We start from the raw sequence: 20978 nt of genomic DNA, 5'->3' as shown, positions 1-20978 counted from the left end.
TTTCATTTTTTGAATCATAATTTTCAACTCAATGAACATACCGAATCCAGCGGCTGTGCAGTAATATAAAATGAAAAAAAAAATCAATTTCAAAACAAGCTACTCTACGATGAAGTCTGTTTACAGTTTTCACAATCGTAAAGGTGAGAATAAGTTAGTGGAAAGATGAGCGCAGTAGCGATTTATGAGAAATAAATGAAATTATTGTTAATAATTAATAGCCTAAAATACTTGAGTCTCAAATGCTTCCAATCCACGGTTAATACGATCGGGACATGCAACGGCCCGTGATACTTTCACTTTCGTTAGATTTAAATGCTTCTTTGTAAGTACGGTCTCGGTGTTTTTCATTTTTATTGTACTATGAAATAATCACGAGTATCACTAATGCCTCCGATTGGTATATGTATTTAGGTAACTATGCATTAAGTCATTTGAATGCAATATCTCTTCCTTCGGTAATGGAATTGGTTCTCCTAGTTAATAAAAAAAGTAATGTGGGCACTTTCCTCTGAGTCATTTTGGTACCATTAATTTTGACAATCTTGTAAATATCTAGCTTTCAAATAGATTACTGATGTTCGTTCACGGTCAAAAGATGATTCAACCAAGATATCGCCATTTAATAAGAAATTGTGCTGTAAGCTAAATTACTACACTAATATAGTCCATTTCTCGAGGGTAACTTTCATTGAACAAGTATTCTAAAACCTTCTATAGCCTTTCAATTGTACTCTAATATATTAGGTTACCAAACAAAAGATGTTCGCGAAAACAAGAAAGATAAACACCATTCATGAATTTGGTTGATCAATGCATGAAATCATTTTAGTTTAAAACATACAAAATTTTACTTGATAATTCAAAATGTGATTGATGACAGTTTATCACAGCCATACAATGAATTGTATTTAAGTCTAGCTCCACCCCTTTCACCAGAATACCTAGATATTTTGATAGTTTTCCACCTATCACTCTGGAACTAGACAAGAGATCGAAGAAAAGAAAAATAGGGATGTTTGTGTTGTTTGAACTTAACTGGAAGAAGCATTTTTAAAGGTAGGTAGTGAACGAGACCATTACTAATATGAATTTCAATATTCTCTTTACTTTCCCTGCTGTTGTTAGTGATAGCTTTTTTATTCCCTTTTCAAAAGTAAAATACCCACGTCTGGAAAAACATACGGCCAAGTGCTAGATATGAGAAAGGTGATATTTGGCAGTATTGTAGCGCTGAACCAGCAGAAGTATAGTGCATGACCTTTGGAACTGCCTCATGGCAAAAATACTTTTGTCTCATATTTCTAAAATGAAATTTTGCACGGTCAGAGCCTGCTTTATTACACTGGCAGTGGCATGATATGCCAGTCTTTTATCATCTGGGTGTATGCTCGCCAGCACAACCAGATGTTATCATAAAAGATATCTGATGTCTTCAATAATAAAAGTCCAATTTCCATTAGCATTTGGCATAAAAAGAAAAATATGATTTCTATTGTTCTTTTGATCTCCATTTGATCCTTCACACAATAATGTTGACCTGTGATATACTAGCCTGTCTCAAAGTTTTGACAATGTTTATAAATCATCATGCAGTGAACATTTCTGACATCACTGATCAATTCCATCAATCAGATTTCAATTTCCTGACGCAGTAGTTATTTCATAAAAATGTTTTTTTTGCACGTATGCATTGCATATTGAATTAATAACTCTTATGGGCACACTTTAACTCATCAAGTAGGTATTTAAACCTACCTGTAGGGTCAGTGCTATGCTCATTGGTTTCCAGTGCAAAATCATATTTTAGAGCCTGCACAGTATTTGTCAATTTCGTCACCCCATTTAACTCTCAAGTTTCTCTAAGCCAAGAATGCATTCAAATAAAAATGTGCTTCTCAGTGGTAACACTATACATGTCGGCAGAAAATATTAATGGTTTCTCATTCCTTCAGTTACTTCACTACGGTAGGGAATTGACAAGTAACCAACAAATTCCAAATTAGGAGCAATCATGCCAACAACTTGCATAAAATACAAAAGATGACATCAAGCATGATAGGCCGAGACAAACCGTCCAGTTTTTGATAGGTTATATTTTTGCATGAGATTTCAATGAGGAATCGTTTATTTGATTGGAATTTAGAGGAATAGATTATTATTGATTGTTAGTCTTTGGCCCTTTCTGAATGAAGTGCTTATATGTATACTGGAGTGCATATTAACGTGTGATTGATAGCTTCAACTGGCCTATAACAAGTAAATCAAAACTGGTTACAGTTCCAAAAACATTTTAGTGATACCCAGTGACTGGGCATGTATCCCTTATTAGTAATTAAAATTGTTAGAAATCCCCTCCCCATGAACTACAACATTTATGTGGTGGAAGGGCTTGTATGTTCTGATGACCCCTAGAACTGTACTGTCTGGAGCAATTATAATTGTTCCTTGTCACCCATGCCAATTAGGTCGAAGGGTAGGAGTCAGATGAAAGCTTGTCCTCACCGCATCTCTTCCGCAGTGAGTGGCTACAGAAGGTATCTGAACCCAGTGGGGTGCCATTTCAAGTGTCTGCGTCACAATAAAAACATGTTTTAGGAAGGCAGCAGGATACCACTCAAACAATTATCCCATAGAACTCTGATGGACTTAGTTATCATGCTATGAATCCTTGTTACTATGGGATTTGGCTCACTAGACCATATGTCATGCTCAGCAGCTGGGGAGGCAAATCTAATGCAGTCATCATCACATAAAATCCTTGCCGAGCAGAATTGAAAGCAACAGCAGAGAAGATGACAGAACCAGTTAAGAGTAGACAAGGAATATTAGGATGATGTTGAGGACAGGAATATTATAAACTATTAAGTGGGAGACAGAGAGAAGAATTTTAGATATTTTAGGGCTATGCAAGTTGAGATGGAAGGATGCCAGGAATTACTGGATAGTTGTAGAGTAATAGACAGTGGAGAGGAAGAGGTGGCGGTAGTTTTAAAAGAAAAAGTATGAAGAGTCATAGTAAACATAGAGCACAGGCAAGTTATTGAATATTATGAGTAGAATTATAAGATCAAATACAGGAAATAATTGGAGGTATTCACGGAATGAAACTTTTGACAGTGGTGGGGTCTTGGAATACAGTGATAGGTAATGGGAGAGAGAGAGGTAGGGGATTGCGGTTTATGAAAAAGAAATGATTGTAGGGAGAATGCGTTCTGATGACCAAATGAGTTCTAAAGGAGACAGGGCTTAAGCATTAACAACAACACAACAGCCAGGTATGCATGGAAAATACCCACGATTCAGGGAAATATCAGACCATATAATGGCTAGGAAGAGCATAATTAATTCACACAGTTTCCCAGGAGCGGATACAAATTCAGAAAATAATAAAATACTAATGAAGTGTAGCATCAGCTTCAAGAGAATAAAATGGGGAAGACCTTCGAGGAAATAGGAAGACAGGCACAATAGAAGAAAAATAAGACCATCAAAATAGGCAACAGTACTGCAGGAACTGTGACTAGAAAAAGGATGAGGAAACTATAGATAACAGGCAATATGATTAGAAAGACAGACAAGAATAAGATGTGGAAGAATATTAACACAGAATCAGGTAGAAGAAAGTACAAAGAGACGAACAAAAAAACTGAGTTGGGATACTAATAGGGTGAAAGAAACATGGTGAAGGACGTAGTGCCAGGGTATGGAAATTTTACAAAGGAATGGTTTAAATTGGTGCACTGTACAGAAAGATGAAAGCACTGTCAGGAAGCAAAAAGAAAAAATCCTTACAAACAATCAAAGATCAATCTGAAAAATTAATAATTGAAGCAGGAAAGATTCGAGAGAAATGGAAAAAATATGTAGAGGATCTATATGGTAAAGGCATTAGGCCAGCAAGCTTAGACATACAGGATAGAATATAAATAGTAATAATAGAATATGAATTAGGTGATGATAGCTTAGGTCCAAGCTTGCTCAATGGTGAGATAGAAAGGATATTAAGGGAATTGAAATCAAATAAGGCTGTGGAGGTAGATAAAATTTCTGAGGAACTACTTAGGGGTTAGGAAAATGTAGGAGGAAGAGTTTTTTTAGACTAATTCATAGAATTTATTAGAGAGTATTTGACAGGACGATTTTGTTAGCGTTAGTTCCCATCCCAAGAAAGGGAAAGGCAGCCATATCTGAGGACTACGGAACAATAGTGTGATTTTGCTTGCAGCTAGAGTGGCACCAGGGACAGTTAATGAAAGGATGAATAGGAGAGCAAATGATTACTTACATGAGGGATGATTAGTTTGGTTCAGGAAGGGGAGAGGCACACATGATGTCATAGCATTAATAAGGTCAGTATAAAGAGGAACATACAATAAAAATAAATATATATTTGTTTTCTAGATTTTGATATTGCATTTATTTGAGTGGGGTGGTTTAGAATTAATGAATGTATTGCAAAAAATGTTAATGGATTGGAGGGATGAGACTGCTTAGGTGTGAATGGCAGAAGGAGAGTCACGATGGGCAGGGTTAAGTGGAATACAACAGGTGTTTATTATCACTTGTGCTCTTGTACGAATATTTGGAGGAAACATGCATGTAAGAATTATGGGAAAAAACTAGAGACGCTATGAAAATCGGTGGGGAATTCATAAAATCAGTTGGGTTTGCAGATATTCAAGCTTCAGTTAGCCAGTCAGCCAAGAGATTTCAATCATTACTAAGAGGATTAAAAAAACAGTGGCATAGGTGTTGGATGAGAAAAAAATTTAAATAAAACTAATGTAAGTAGGTTTCTCGTGGAGGAGGAAGTCTAAGTCAAATGCTAATATAGGAGTTCACAAACAAGAGCAGATTTAAAAACTAGAATCGTTTACCTCAGTCTGAAGTGTTTTGGACCAAAATGGTTTAAGTTCTAGGGACATAAGAGAAGGATTGTGTCAGGCATAGAAGTATCACAAGGAAGAAGGAATCGATCACAGGGAAATTGAGTGAGGATGTTAAGAAAAGGCTCATTAAAACTTTGGTATGGAGCGTGATTTTGTATGGTGTGGTTTTTGAAGCGAGGCGATAGGTGTAAATTGGAGCCTTTTTCAAAATGGGTGTGGATAAGGATGGAAAAATGGAGAGGAAGGAAAACAAGAAAGGAGTTGCCAAGCATGGTTGATCAGTTAATCATAGTGCGATTTTAAGCTGTTGCATTAGGAGAGGCAAAGAAATGTATTATTCAATTGTTTCTGGCTCAACTTTGTAATTTAAATGTATCATTGTCCAGTCCTCATCCCTCCAAAACCTACTACATACTGTAAACTAACAAATAAATTAATTAAGATGTTCTATGGAACATTGCACTTTTGGTCTCCACACATCCAATAGACCAAAGCAATAGCATACCCTATTTTTAGAATGGAAAATGGGTAAATATGAATGTGAAATCACCCACACAATGATATTTTCAGGATTTTGAGATAAAAAATTATTTCTTTGATTGTGTTTCTGAGTTATAAAATGTGTTAAGATCAAACCTGTTGTTCCTTTATACTGTTAATTTTATATAGATATGCATATAACATTGAATGCATAACATATTGTTTATGTATGTCATTAGTATTGTTCTGAAACTTGGTCATTGAGAAAAGAGGATAAGCATAGATGTTTGTTTCGAGAAGACAGGAAAACTGGAACACATGAATAAGTAAGATGAGTAAGTAAGAAAAAGAAGTGCTAAACTTGGTATGGGAGAATTATGACAAAGGATTGAGAAGCCTATGATATTTGATATTTTAGTACACTGCTAACCACCTCTAGGGTGTGTGGCTGGGTGTGAATACACAACAGACTAATTGTGACCCAAATATGATCCTACTGCAGTTGGGCAATGTTATTCTGATCCCTTATTGTTAGTGGAAAAAAGACTTATTAAATCTATCTGATCTTCTCTTAATTCTCTCTAATTTTATTTACATGATCTCTCCTACCATGGTACAATGTGTATAATAATGCATTTTCAACGCCACTGCTAAAAAGACACCCTTTCAATTTATGCAACCTGTAATTTAACCTTTTCTCCATGAGTGATTCCCAGCCTAGTTGCTCTAATATTGTGGATACGCTACTAAGTTTATCATGATAACGTTTTACTAATCTAGCTCCTCTATGCTGCACGTGTTCGAATTCAGCAATCAATCCAACTTCATGAGGATCCCATATACTAGCAGCATATTCTAAATGATGCCTAACGAGCAAAATTAACATATCTCTTTGACCTTTATATCATATTTACCCCAGACTCTTCTATTAAATCCAAATTTTTTGTTAGCTTTTCCACATATTCCCTGTATGTGTTTCACCCAGGAGAGATCGTGAGTGAGGGTAACTCATAAGTATTTAATCAAGTCTACACATTCCACTAGCAATAGAAAAAATTCAGCTTTTATTATTTCCTATTTAACAAATGGAAGTACGCCAGAATACCCCATACTAAAATAATAAATACTACATTCTTACAACATATGTATTTAAAATGCTCCCCTCAAGTCAAAGGGCAGGAACAAGGCACAGGTAATAGCACATGACTTGTGGTGAGGAAAGAGGTGCATAGTAAAAAACTATGAGAACCTCCATTCGAGGATTTTATTTAGGCAAAACTGGCTTTAAAGGTTTACTCTGAATTGCTCAGAATATTTTGTAAACCTAGCCTCATTATTTATGGTGCTGAATGGAGATGAAAATTTTGATTAACTAACATTGTTGAAACTCCATTTTCTAAAAATTGTCCATGCCTTTCAATCCACAAGTAGAATTCTACAAGTGGGTGCCTGCTTCTGATTAGATAGTGGTATTAGCTTTACCTTCATCAGGTTATTCTCTATCCCACACCATAGATATGCCATTTCATTTATGAAAAAAAATAATTTTATGAACGTTTTTCAACTAGGAAAAGCAAAAGTCATGTTACATCTAAAGCTAATCATACTAATTTAAAGACGGCTATGTATACTGCAGTAGTTAATTGTGTGATCATGGTGTCAAAGGTATTCAAAATTAGTGTCTGGCAATTAAATTAATTTTGAATTGTATTGTAACGAAAAGTATTCCGCTGGAGGGGATGCACTAACTCCCCCCTTTCCATATTTGATCCGCTGATGATTATTCTGCAAAATGGTTTATTTAAGACTATACGTATTTGTGTAAAGCTGAAGTTTCGGCTGTATTTTGACGAAGAATCATAAATACTTAACGTACTTTACGGATGAAAAAGATCATTGACGCGATCAAGGCGATGGAGAAATGAGAACACGTCATTCACGTGAACCCTGCGGACTCTTTCACGCGGACGTAATGTGCCGTTGTTACGACGCACTTAACAGTCATTTGTGTCAATAAAATGTGAGACTAAGTGTAGAATAGATAGATTAAAGATGTCATTTTTCCACGTACGATAAGAGATCAGAATAACATTATCCGACCGCGGTAGGGTCATATTCGGGTCAAAACTAGTGTGGTGTTTATTCACCCCCTGCCACACAACCTATCGGTGACTTTCAGGGTACTAAAATAAAAAACAGTAGTGAGACCACATTACGGGCTGGGGAGTCGTGTCTGGCCCCAGTGAAACATTTAAAATAGGATTTGTAATGTTTTTTTCACATCCCTCAGACGAAAACAATCCCTTGGACCCAGGAATGTTTTATTGTATAGTTATTTCATTATAAACAATCCAGGAGACTGGGATTAAACCAGTTGCCCCTCTGTAATGTTATTGTCGTGACGCTATCATGCGATTCACATTTTGGGTCCCTTGGAAGCGATGATAGATTTCGCGGACGCGCGTGTCTTTCATCATTATGGTTCCTAACATTTCTACGTTTCAACACGCTCCTATAATCGCAATATTATTTCCAAATTTTATTTGAATGCATGGTCCCCGGGGTCCTGATTGACATCTACCCTATTTTCACAGAAATTGTTCACTCGGTCTATCAGTTTAGTACTCTTGCTAGGTAAGTTTTATGTGATTTTCGTTCATTTAGGAAAACGAGCAAGTTTTTTAAATCCTTTTTTTCGCACAAAACAATGTTGTATTATGTTCCATTCCCTTTTATTGTAAAATTATAGTGTACTATCATCTTGACAGGCAATAGATTTCAGTTATTTATTTTGTGTATCGTTCGTATTTATTCTTTATTGCTGGGTGTTTTACATGAACATTGCAAGAGGTATGGGATGAGGATTAACCACAAAAAAACACAGGCAATTGGATTCTATTAATTGGAGTAGGAAAGCTAAGTTAAGCGTTAAAAAAAAGGAATAATCTAGAGTAGGTGGAACAGTTCGTGTATTTGGGCAGTATTGCTGAATAAAAGGGGGTTATTATGGGGGCATCAGAAAAATTACATTAGCGAAAGTGGCAATTCCAAGAAAAGAGAAATTACAGGCCTGTATGGCAGGTAAAGGGAGTAAAAATGTGTAGACATGATTAGTACAGACTTGATATGTGGAGTGTAGTGCTTCATGGATGTGAGACCTGGCCATTGAGTCAAGAGGATGGGAGTAGGTTGGAGGATTTTGAGATGTGGGTGTGGCAGAAAATGAAGAAAATTAGTTGGACACAGAGTAAGACAAACGATGAGCTCTTAGATAAGATGGACGAAGAGAGGGAAATTATTGGGGAAATCGTAAAAGGCAGAGAAAGTGGATGGAGGAAATGTTGAAAGGTAGGGGTATCTTGAAGACCATGATAGAAGGGAGAACGTTGGGAAAGTGGCAGGAAGGTAATACGCTTAATAGAGAGCATGAAGGTAGGCAGAAGTAACGATGAAATGAGGAAATAAATAATGTAGAGGAATAAAGGAGAAATTTATGACGATACTTCAAAAGTAAAGGATCGCTAGGGAATGTCCAAAACCTACCTTTAAATAGGTAGAATACCTTGAGTAAATTTGGTATATATACCTTGACATACGTAAGGTAGGAGAGATGATGCCAATAAAATTAGAGAGATTAAGAGTAGAATAGATAGATTAAAGATGTCATTTTCTCCACGAACGATTATGGATCAGAATAACATTACCCGACCGCGGTAAGGTCATATTCGTATCAAAACTAGTGTGGTATTTATTCACCCCCTGCCACACAACCTATCGGTGAATTTCAGGGTACTAAAATATCAAAATAGATTATACCTTGAAGCGACAATAGGAGTGAAGACTAATAGTAGGCGAAGATAAAATAGATTAATGTACATTATTGACGTGATCTTTCAGACGGTAGTAATAACTTTCTAAGGATACATTGTAGCTGACGACGAAGATTCGACTTTAACATCACTGATTAAATAAGGATGTTACACTTCTGATCGAAAGCGCGCCACCTTTTCAGCTCAGAGTTATTATCAATTTCGCGCTCATACGAACACGACACGCGGGAAAATCGTCCTTTGTTTCACCCTTTCAGCATACAATCTAAATGTGTCGTCCTTCACTCAGAAAAATGAAATGTGTGCGCAGGGTTTTATAGCAGGGGCGCAGAAAAGTTAAAACCTCAGGGAGGTCGGTCGGCCCGAAGCAGAAATAAAGGAGGGGGGACGAGGTCAGAAGAGGGGACGTGAAATATTGCTTGAATTGCGGTGAAAAAAAAAGCTTTTTATTTTGGTGAGAGCGAAAGTGAAATTTACTCGACCGCGAGTACACCTTCGCTCTTCTACACATGTGCTGAACCCATACATTACGGATCGAAGCATAATTGTACATCCATACGCTTGAGTTTCTTGGATAACTTGAGATAATAATGGTGATCACGATCAGGTAACTCATTAAGTTAATCTAGTAATTCCATGTGACAGTCATGCCATATCCTCGAAATGTACTTTTTCAATGGAGAATACCGTTAAAAGCGTCCTTATTTTGGTAGCACAAAATATGCGACAGACTTTTCAAATCCCACTGATTATACCCTAGTCGACGGTGCACGAAATGAACTATTCAAGGCAAACAATATGTTTTGCCAACAACTTCGTCAAAACATAAATTATTCAAGTATTGTTTGCTTCCGACTCGCAATCCAAGAATCCTCAAATTAATTTGAATTGAATATCGTCACAGCTTAGCCTATTTTTACAAATATATTGCGATGCAGATGAAATTGTGTGCCATGAACGATTCGTGGGAAATTTTGCGAGGCAATTTTAGTCAAATTTACAGCTCCTCAATTTACCATAACAACGTTTTACAAATCTAGTTCATATACGCTGTATATGATGCAATTGGGCAATAAATCCTACTTCATATATCTTACTAGCAGCATATTCCAAAAGAGGCTTAACAAGCGAAAGATGGTATTGCTCTTTAATCTTTTCGTCACATTTCCCAATACCTATCTAATATATCCAAATTTTTTTTTTAGTTGGTCCACAAATTCCCGTATATGTTTCACCCAGGAGAGGCCATCATTGAGGGCAACGCCCAATTATTTAATTCCACTGCCCCTAGCGGTGGCTTGCAGTGTACATAAATAAATAAATCTTATTTATTATACAATAACCCTGCAAGCTACCGCTAGGGTGTGTGGCAGGGGTGAATACACGCCAGGCTGATTTTGACCCGAATATGACCTTACCGCGGTCAGAGGGCTGGGAAAGGTTTTCATATCTTTTCTATAATTTAGCAGAAGCTTAATTTTTAGTTAAGCGTAATGAAATCCTAATTTATGAACTCGATATTAATTTAATCTAAGTTAAACAATGCTAGCCTCAACGGGAGTTTATGGCAAGGAATTATCGGCCTAACATCCCTATAATGCAAAATCACGCGAACCCGATGTGTTCGTAAAAACGGTTTCACAGTATTAGCATTAGGTTTATGAGCAATGTTCTTGGGGTAATTGACCTGATTCACGCTGTAAACGCGAATTTTGAGAGGGAGGAAAGAGCATCCCAATCTTTTCGTGATGGAGTCTATGGCTCTCATTTTATGTAGGTGGTCCAATCTACTGATATAAGGTGAGATCCTAATAATTTCATCGGTTAACATAAGTTAACATCCTATGCCTTTTGTTATTTATTTTTTTCATTCATCAATCGAGTCTACACGTTCCGTTTCCGTGTCCCTGATGCAAGTAGGCGTTTGGGAGGGAATTATTCTTTTTCCTAAAATTCATCAATATTCACTTTTTTCAGTTTATTTCCAATTTCCATGTGTCGTACCAACGTTACATAGCAATGATGTCATCTGCTAAAGCTACTTTATCCGCAGGACTACGTATGTTTCTGTAAATCATTGCATCTTCGGTAAATAAACGATCTTACAATTGACCACAGAGGTAATACCATTAACGATAAGAAGGAATAAAAGATGCCGCATAACCTTTCCTGGAGACACCTGAAGTGACTTCTACTCCATTAGAGTTAATACATTCTATGACGCGACAATTCAAAATGTCTTCAATCCACCCCAGAGTATTTTTATCTCATTCCGACGTCCATGTGAGCACCCAACATTGGGCCGCCCTATAGACATTTCCCCTACACCAGGCATACGTGGGGCCCACATCAAAATGCTACCTACCTACCTGGGAACTAATGGGAATACGTGAGAGAATGAAAAAGGTAGGTAATAGCCGGTCGATAAACCGTTAGAACTTCTTCCTCTCTTCGATTCGGGACCACTTGCCAATTTCAACTCCTCATTTGTTCCTTTCTTTTATTCCGATTATATTCTTTTATCTTGTCTCGTATTTTTTTCTCCGGACTACTTTGGTCCTGTTTTATCCTCCCCTCTGCCTTGGAAACCCTCCAATTTCAGTACTTTCTCTCCAAAGCCTCTCCCTTTCCGTTGCCTCTTCTTCTTTATGTTGTTTCTTTTTAAGTCTTTCTTTACTTTTTGTATCCGACTTATTTTGTTGTCGTCTTCCCTTAAAGATGTAAGATCCTCTATACCTTCAATAAATGCAAAAAATATTCACCTCACATTTATTATAAAGGTGCATTAACCTCTTTCATGGAACTCCCGACTGGAATTAGTCTGATATCATACTACGGCTTTGGAGCACAAACCGCGGCCCGCCACTGCTTTTCATTCGGTCCTCGACCGTTTCTATCGATTTTTTATCATTTTAACGCCATTTTTTGCATGGACATGGTAAAAAATAACTTATGTTTTTGTTTAATTTCATGGTAAATGTCTATTTATGGGTAATTAATACTTACTTACCATCGATGTAACAAAGTAATTCTAATTTAGAAGGAAAGTAAGCAGACTTTGTGGAATGTTCCACATTCTGAAGGGGGAGAAAGCTTGGGCAGATCTTAGGAAAGAGGCGGGGAACCCAAATGTTATAGGGAGAAATTACCACAAATTTAAGGTAAAAGCCGGGCTCAATGAACGAATAAAAAAAATTTTCTTTTCTAAATAAAACAATTGTTGATTGGAACACCTTACCTGCAAAAATATTCGAGCCCTTTCCTAACAGAGTGCATATTTTTAAGAAAAGATGCAAGGAATATATGTAATAATTTGATTTATGTGTGGTGTATTGTATTATATGTTACAGCATAATTTTTATAATTTATCTATTTTTCTTGCTGATTGATTGATGTAAATGAGATGGGGATTCTCTTGTTTTGTTAAAGAGATTTGTGTTAGGAAGTTTCCTTTAAGTGTACTTTTATTTTACTGACTGATATCTATTATCTTTTGTGATTACTTGGGACTTGTGTGCCACCTGACACTGTCTATCAGCACGTGTGGATTTCTAATAATAATAATAATAATTTCGTTCCCCATGAAATTTCAAGCATACGCCACAGAACGCGTAGCGGGCTCAAGAACTCAAAACCCATCCTTTCTTTATTCCGCATTGCCTTAGGGTCATGATAACAGGAGACATTTAGGTATCCGACGCGAGAAACGTAAAAAAAAATTGTGACCGGAGATCATGTCGAGTATTCAAGAAACCCCATTGCAAGGTCGTAAAAAAAGGGAATCTTAGCATCACAGGTAACAAAATGTGTACATTATGTCACGGCACGAACACGAAAAAGAATCTTGGTTGGGAACATAAGCTTTTATACCTAGCCCTAAGGCTCGTGAAAATCTCGGGTGTCCATCAATCGGTCTATGCTGGGACTTGGCGTCGTATTTTCGGGCATATTTTTAGCCATATGACGCCCCGCATACCTCGGTATACCACTTCCTCCCCGCCCCCATGAGGAAGACTAAAACACCATCTGGGGGCACAAACAGCCATCCCCTTCTAGTGTGGAGGCTAAGGGGGTTGACGGGATGATCCCTAAATGTAACTAATGTACCCACGAAGAGGGTCATATATTCCCTCACTTTAATTTTTTGTTTAACTCTTTCTGATGCTCTCATTCCATGTTCATTCATTCATAAATTTTACCCCTTACACGCCACCACTAGGGTGTGTGGCAAGAGATAATTACACTCCAGGCTACACTTAACCCAAAATATGTTTGTATTTTATATTTTTAACAACCTGCAACTTACCTCTATGGTGTGTGGCAGAGGGTGAATACACGCCGGACAAATTTTAGCCCGAATATTTTTACCTCAAACGCGCTCGGACAGCGTTATTCCGATCCCTTATCGTTCGTGGGCAAAATAACATCTTCGATTTATCTGTTATACACTTAATCTCTCTAATTTTATTGGCGTGGTGTCGCCAACCGTAGTACGATAGGGGTAAGGGGTAATAACACTTGTTCAGCATCATTACAAAGGATATCTTCCAATTTTTTAAATTTTATTTTAGTATTCTGCTGAAGAGATTCTGATTTCCATCAGGGAATTGAACTCGGAAGTGAAGCGGGTGGGTGTTGTCGAGGGGGTTGATGTGATGCTCTCGATTTGAAGCCTCATCCCGAGGATTGATCGTGGATCTCTGGTTTGGAGCCGAGTGAAAGGTATCAATCAGAGGTTGCGTGCTTTCTGCAGGGATATTGGGGCGTCCTTCGTTGACCTTCATCTGGCGATCTAATCGTGTAGGAACCCCCTGAACCGTTCTGTTGTTCACCACACGTCTGAGGCCGTCAGGTTTGTAGCGGGTACGATATTCCAGCACTATAGGGCTTTTTTAGATTAAAGTGCAGGTCAGTGTGTAAGTAAATTAGTGGGTCTCTAAAGTCTTCTTTGCCGAATAATGTAGCTTTAAATGTAGTGAGGTTCAGGGCTAGATAGCATCGGGCGGAAAATTTTATAAGGGATTCGATGTTATAAGAAGGTGATCCAAAAAAAATTCAAAAAATGTCAAGGGAACATTATCTGAATTGGTAGTAATTTGTCGAAGTTTAAAAAACAAAGTCGCAGAATTACTTTATTCACAGCACAGGCGCAATTATAATTATTGGGACAGAAAGCTGATTAACCACTGATATTGCCGATGGTGGAATTATCCCAAAATCCTTTTCCATTTACAGAAATGGCAGAACAAATAGAATCGGGGGCGGTGTCTTTATTGCAGTTAAAAATTCTTGCGTCAGCAGGTCTGAGGTAATCCCGGGTAATCATTTGGAAAGCGTTTGGCGTGCTCAATTAAAAGTCCTCAATCCAAAAGAATTTATGCATGCGCATTTTACAGACCGCCAGTCGAGAGAGGCAATTCTATACTAGAATTAGATCGGCAAATCAAAAAATTGTTATCCCAACGCAATGGTCGCGACGTTATAATCGGTGGAGATTGCAATGTTCCATCTATTGACTGGGGCACATATAGTTTTAAAACAGGCGGTAAATACAAAGATATCAATAGCGAATTCAATAGCGAATCGCTATTGAATTCTTTAACGTCGAACTCAATGAATCAACTTGTCACTTCACCAACTTGGGGCGATATTATTCTTGATTTGTTAGCAACGAATATTCCCGAATAGGTCTTTACTATAGAAACTATAAAAGGAATTAGTGACCACAGTCCAGTAAATTCCAAGTTTTCGCTAAGGTTATGGAACATATAGTTGCTAGTTCGATCGAGAGACACTTCGATAATCAGAATTTATTAATGAAAAATCAGCACGGTTTCCGAGAAGGTAGATCCTGCGAGAGACAACTTACGCCTTTTTGTTCATGATACTCTTATTTCGGGAGAGAGCAAGGTTCCTAAGGATGCGATTTTTCTAGGTTTTTAAGAAAGCCTTTGACAAAGTACCTCATAGTAAACTACTCGCAAAGCAAGAAGCATATGGCATGAAAAAAATATTCGGGGGTAGATAAAAGATTCTTTGAATGGTCGGGTTCACAGAGTAGTGATATATGGAGTTAGCTCAAATGCAGTAGAAGTTACTTCAGGTATTCCCCAGGGAGGTGTTATCGGAACTCTTTTATTCCTGCTTTACGTTAACGACATTGACTCCGTAGTCACTAGTAAGATATGTTTATTTGCCGACGATGCAGTGGTTTACCGTGAAATCCGTGATCTTGAGGACAAAGCAACTTTGTCAGATGACCTTAATGCTACACAACGCTGGTGTGACACTTGGCAATGAGGATTACACTTAAAAAAAGTGAGTAGTTATACATTTTTGGGAAAAGAGTAATTCCCACAATTCGGTATTCCCCATGCAATAGGCATTGGGAGCACCGAAATGGAATGTGTAGACTCAATTAAATATCCAGGCGTTACCCTCACTCACGATCTCTCCTGGGTGAAACACATACGGGGAATATGTAGACAAGCTAATAAAAAATTAGGATTTATTAGAAGAGTACTTGGTTAATGTGATGAAAAGGTCAAAGAGAAATGTTATCTTTCATTGGTTAGGCCTCCTTTAGAATGTGCTTATTGTACATGGGGCCCTCAAGAAGTTGGATTGATTGCCGAATTAGATCGCGTGGAGCATAAAGGAGCTAGATATGTAAAACGATGTTATGATAAACTTAGTACCGAATCCAAAATATTAGAGCAGCTAGGCTGGGAATCACTCCCGAAGTGAAGGTTAAATTACAGATTGAAGCTCTTGCACATATTGGAAGGAGGTCTCCTCAGCAGTAATATTGAAAATGTATTATTACCCCCATCGCACTACGGTAGGAGAGATCATGCTAATAACATTAGAGAGAAGTATAGAGCAGGTAGATTTAAGAGGTCATTTTTCCCACGAACGATAGGGGATCATAATAACATTGTTCGACCGCGGTAGGGTCATGTTCGGGTAAAATTATTCTGGTGTGTAATCACCCCCTGCCAAATGCCCTGGCGGTGGCTTGCAGGGTACATAAAAAAATTTTAAAAATGAATATGGTAAACTGTGTCTCCTAGTTCATCGCAACTCTTTTTATGTATCTACCGAATAGTCTGGCCAGTCGATATGAAACTTGACTTTTGTTTTACAGCTCTTGCTTTAGAGCAGATCAAATTTTCAAAGATCGCATTGCCCAACTACATGACAAACAAACGCGTCATTTGACACTGAATCTCTATGCTCACCGACAATATGAAAAGGAGATCAATTACTCAAAAAATATATTGGACCGCGTGCATGAAATGAGAAGATGTTGGCCGAAAATGCTCTTTCGTATTTTATCCCAATTTTCACGCTCATTTTCCTGACTCCTGCTGAGTTTCCAGGGAAATTTTATCCTTCTTTATGGAAGTAGTAGTTTTCATGGGAGACCACCGACAGCTCAGGTAATTTGCGCCATCAGGTATGGCCAAGAAAGGATGAAGGGTGGAGAGAAACCCGACGCCGGTATTAGCCTGCTCCTAAGGAAAGACGCCAAGGGGTCCGCAGCTTAACGTCCCATCCGACGGACGTCGTACTCACTCAAAGTGCCCTCCACAAAGCACCTAGAGTAATGAATGGTACTCCACTGAAAAGTATCTGTTGTCGTCGGGATTCGAACCTGGGCCCTCATGCTGGGAAGTAAGAACGTAAGCCATCGCACCATCCTGATCCCCCTCCTTCTTTACGTTCACGGCGAAACTCCGTGGTTAATTATAAGATGCGTTTATTTGATGAAGATGCGGTAGTTTACAGGGAGATATCCGTATTAATGCTATACAACGTTGGCGCGAAATTTAGCAATTAGAATCGAACTTAGCGGTTTTTATTATTTTTAGTTATTTCAGTACCCCGCAGAGTACTAAAATAACGAATGTTTTGAGTTTAACATATCTTAAGTCGGTATTAGCCCAACTACCAAAGATAACAATGGTAAGCGTAAACAGAAGTGGAGAAATTAGTTTCATTTTAATTCAAACCTGCTAAGTAATTTGGGCGATTGTCGTCTAGAGCTAAAAATGTGACATAACGCCAGCTGGGCACAGCTGCTACAATAGTGATTCATCCGTTGAAAAGTGGTTAAACAGAGCTCGAATGCTTAAAATGTTACCATTTGATGCAGACCTTACGTCGACACGGCTCTCGAATTAAGTCTGTAATTGGCTTAACCGTGATGTGGTGCCAACATTGTTGCTTTATTAGCCGCGTCGGGCGTTTACATTTATTGGAAGCGAGTGAGTGATACGATGTATGAGCTGGGTCTTCGGGGGAATAGCCATAGTGGACATTTATTGGAAGCGAGTGGGTGATACAATGTCTGAGTTGGGTCTTCGGTGGAATAGCCATAGTGGACGAGTTAGTTCAGTGCGAGCTTGCAAGTCGGACGGGATGGGCTTCATGACGGAAGGGAATGGCGGCGGGCAGCAAAATCCCGGTGGGCCCAGCCTACCTCCAGCCAAAGGACGCAGCAGAGGTCGAGGGAGGGCAATGCAGTCCTTGAGGGATGCTGCCCCTGTGGTGTCGACGGCTCCGATACGAATCGCAAGCAGACCATCCCCACCGGATAGCCAACCAGGTCCTTCTACTCAGGTATGGAAAGTTTTGTTCAAATTCCCTTTCCTATACTCAACTTAGGTTATTATTAATATTATTTATGCACCCTTCAAGCCACCGCTAGGGTGTGTGGCAGGGGGTGAGTACACACCAGAATAATTTTACCCGAACATCACCCTACCGCCGTCCGACAATGTTATTATGGTCCCTTATCGTTCGTGGAAAAAATGACATCTCAAATGTATCTGTTCCACACTTAATCTCTCTAATTTTATGAACATGATGAGATCATTTCAGTCAAATTATAGAGATTAAGCGTAGAACAGATGGATTCAAGATGTAATTTTTCCCACGTACGATAAGTGATCAGGATAACATTATCCGACCACGGTAGGGTCATATTCGGGTCAAAACTAGTGTAGTGTGTTTTCACCCCCTTCCACACACCCTAGCGGTGGCATCCAGGGTGCTAAAAGGAGAGTTCCTGTTTATACAATTAGAGAGATTTAAGATGCCATTTTTTCACGAACGATAAGGGATCATAATAACATTGTCCAACCGTTATAGGGTGATGTTCGGGTAAAATTATTCTGGGGTTAATTCACCCCCTGCCACACACTTAAGCGGTGGCTTGAAGGGTACATAGATAATAGAAATAATAAAAAACACTAAATACTGGTTATTGTTTTTCTTGTTACTATAACCCCATGCCGTAGGCATGTAATATAGTTATTATGACCTACATTGTTTGAGTTATTTTTCGGGTATTTATTGGAACTAAAAATTAAGAAAAACTTAATTTTTGATGTTGCACGCCTGGTATCGAATCACCCGTCATACACCAAGGGGTGTTTACACGCCAATCATGTAAAAACAAAAGCTTTTTCCCTTAATTGTTGGTCACATTTTTTATTTAAAATATTCAAATAAAAATAATCATGATAAGGACAGGGACAGGCATTACAGTATAAGATTGAGATATGCTTCTCTACGCATACAAGGGGAGATGTAGGCAGAAAGAAGAGAAGAAACTAAAGCTAGATGAGATAAAGACGACACACAAGCCTACTTGGAATGTAAAAAATTGAAAATACTTTTTCCCACTAGCGCGTCGGGATAGTTATTCTGATCTCGTATCGTTCGTGGAAAAATGGCATTTTAAATCTGCTTTAAACTTTATCTCTCTAATTTTATTTACATGATCTCTCCAGTGGTGGTACGATTGGGCTATAAATACGTTTTCGATATCATCGCTAAAGAGTGCATCGGGAAAAAAATAGTAAGAAAGTTCCCTTTCGTAACTTGATTTGAGGCTTCTCTTGAAAGTGCCTGCCCCGAATGCAATACAGCGCATCTTGGCACGAGCAACGTTTCTTCTGTCAGATAATCTTTGCTCCGTGAGTGATTTCCTACCTAGATCCTTAAATAATGTTTATCACTATTTCATTATAATTACATAGCAATATTCAAGTCACCACCAGGGTGTGTGCCTGGGGATTTTGAAACGCACTCTAGTTTACCATGAAAACGGCAGTATTTGCTTATTATTTGTTTTTTTTACCTTACAAGCCAAGGTTAGGGTGTGTGGCAAGGAGTGATTCCACAAAAGGCTAATTATGACCCAAATTACCTTCGCTCTTAGCGCGGTCTAACAACGTTATTCTGATCCCTTATCCTTCGTCGGAAAATGATTTCTTGAATCTATTTGTTCTACCCTTAATCTCTCTAATTTTATTGACGTGATCTCTCCTACCGTAGTACGATGGGGCTAATAACATTTTTTCGACATCACTGCTATAGAGACGTCCTTCCGGTGTAGTATTAGTATACAGGGAAGGCGACCGACAGCTGAGGTAATTTGCGCCATTAGCGATGGACAGGAAAGGATAACGGGCGGAGAGAAACCCGGCGTCGGCATTAGCCTACTCTTTACGAAAGACGCCAAGGGGTCCGCAGCTTAACGTCCCGTCCGACGGACGACGTACTCACTCAAAGTGCCCTCCACAAAGCACCTCAAGTAGGGATCGAGATACCTCTGAATAATATTCAAGACCGCCGGGATATGAACCGGGCCCCATGGGTGGGAAGCCAGTACGATAAACACCCCACCATCTCGATCCCCAACGTCCTTTCAATTTAAGCAAGAGATTTAATCTGTAATTTGACCTTGGCTCCGTGAGTGATGTCCCCTGATAATTTTAATACGCTACTCAATGTATCATAACAACGTTTTACAAATCTATCTCCTCGCAATGGTCTACTCGCTATTATTATTATTATTATTATTTGGGATACATTGCTGTTAGGCGATAAGCCGGGTGGCAATGACATGATATAACAAACAGTAGTCATTCTTAAAACATATCACAGTGTCATTAAATAGTCGTATAGTAGACTTACAAAATAAAAAAAATGAGAAAAAACAATATATTTTGATACAGCCATACACCTTCTGCCTAATTGCATTTAACAATCCCATCATGTATACCTTTTGCATTCACGCCTAAATGATTTAATGCTTTTGGGTAAGGGCTTAAAGAGTTCATCAGGCAGCTGGTTCCACTCTTTGATTCCCATATTTAGGAACGAAAACTTGGCGGTGTTTGTCCTTTGGGGCATGTATTTGATTTTAAGCGGGTGATCATTCCTGCCGAGATAACATGGCTTATTTACACTCTCGTTCAGTTCTTTCCAGCCTCCGTCAGCTTTCAATATTTTAAAAATGGCACACAGTCTATTCAGCTTCCGTCTGTTCTTTTGTGACCCCCGTCCTAGTGACCCCCATCCTAGTGGCTATGCAATAGTCTACTCATTAACGTTGCTCTTTTTGCGTAAAATGGAGGAAGACAAAAAATCCAAAGCTTCTTAAAAAAACTATTATTCTCTGAAACCACGCCATACCTCTTTTGTCCATTATTAATAACATAAAGGAGACGCCTGGTGGTTTTGCCATTGTAATTCGGGCAAATAATGTCGCGTGTTCAAGAATGAAATCGGTGGAGGGTCATTTTATTCTTTGCTGAGCATCAGAAAAAGTTGATAATGTGTCGTTATCTTTCGCTCGTTGGGCCTCATTTAGAATTTGCTTAAATTATAGGGAATCCGCATGGAGTTGAATCAATTGCCTACATGAATCGCGCGCGCAGCGTAGAGGAGCTAGATTTGTAAAACGTTATCATTTCAATGT

Source organism: Hetaerina americana, unplaced genomic scaffold (assembly GCF_022747635.1).
Source record: "Hetaerina americana unplaced genomic scaffold, ioHetAmer1.1.p SCAF_7, whole genome shotgun sequence".
NCBI classification, from domain to species: domain Eukaryota; kingdom Metazoa; phylum Arthropoda; class Insecta; order Odonata; family Calopterygidae; genus Hetaerina; species Hetaerina americana.
Note: the sequence above shows the minus strand (reverse complement) of the source record.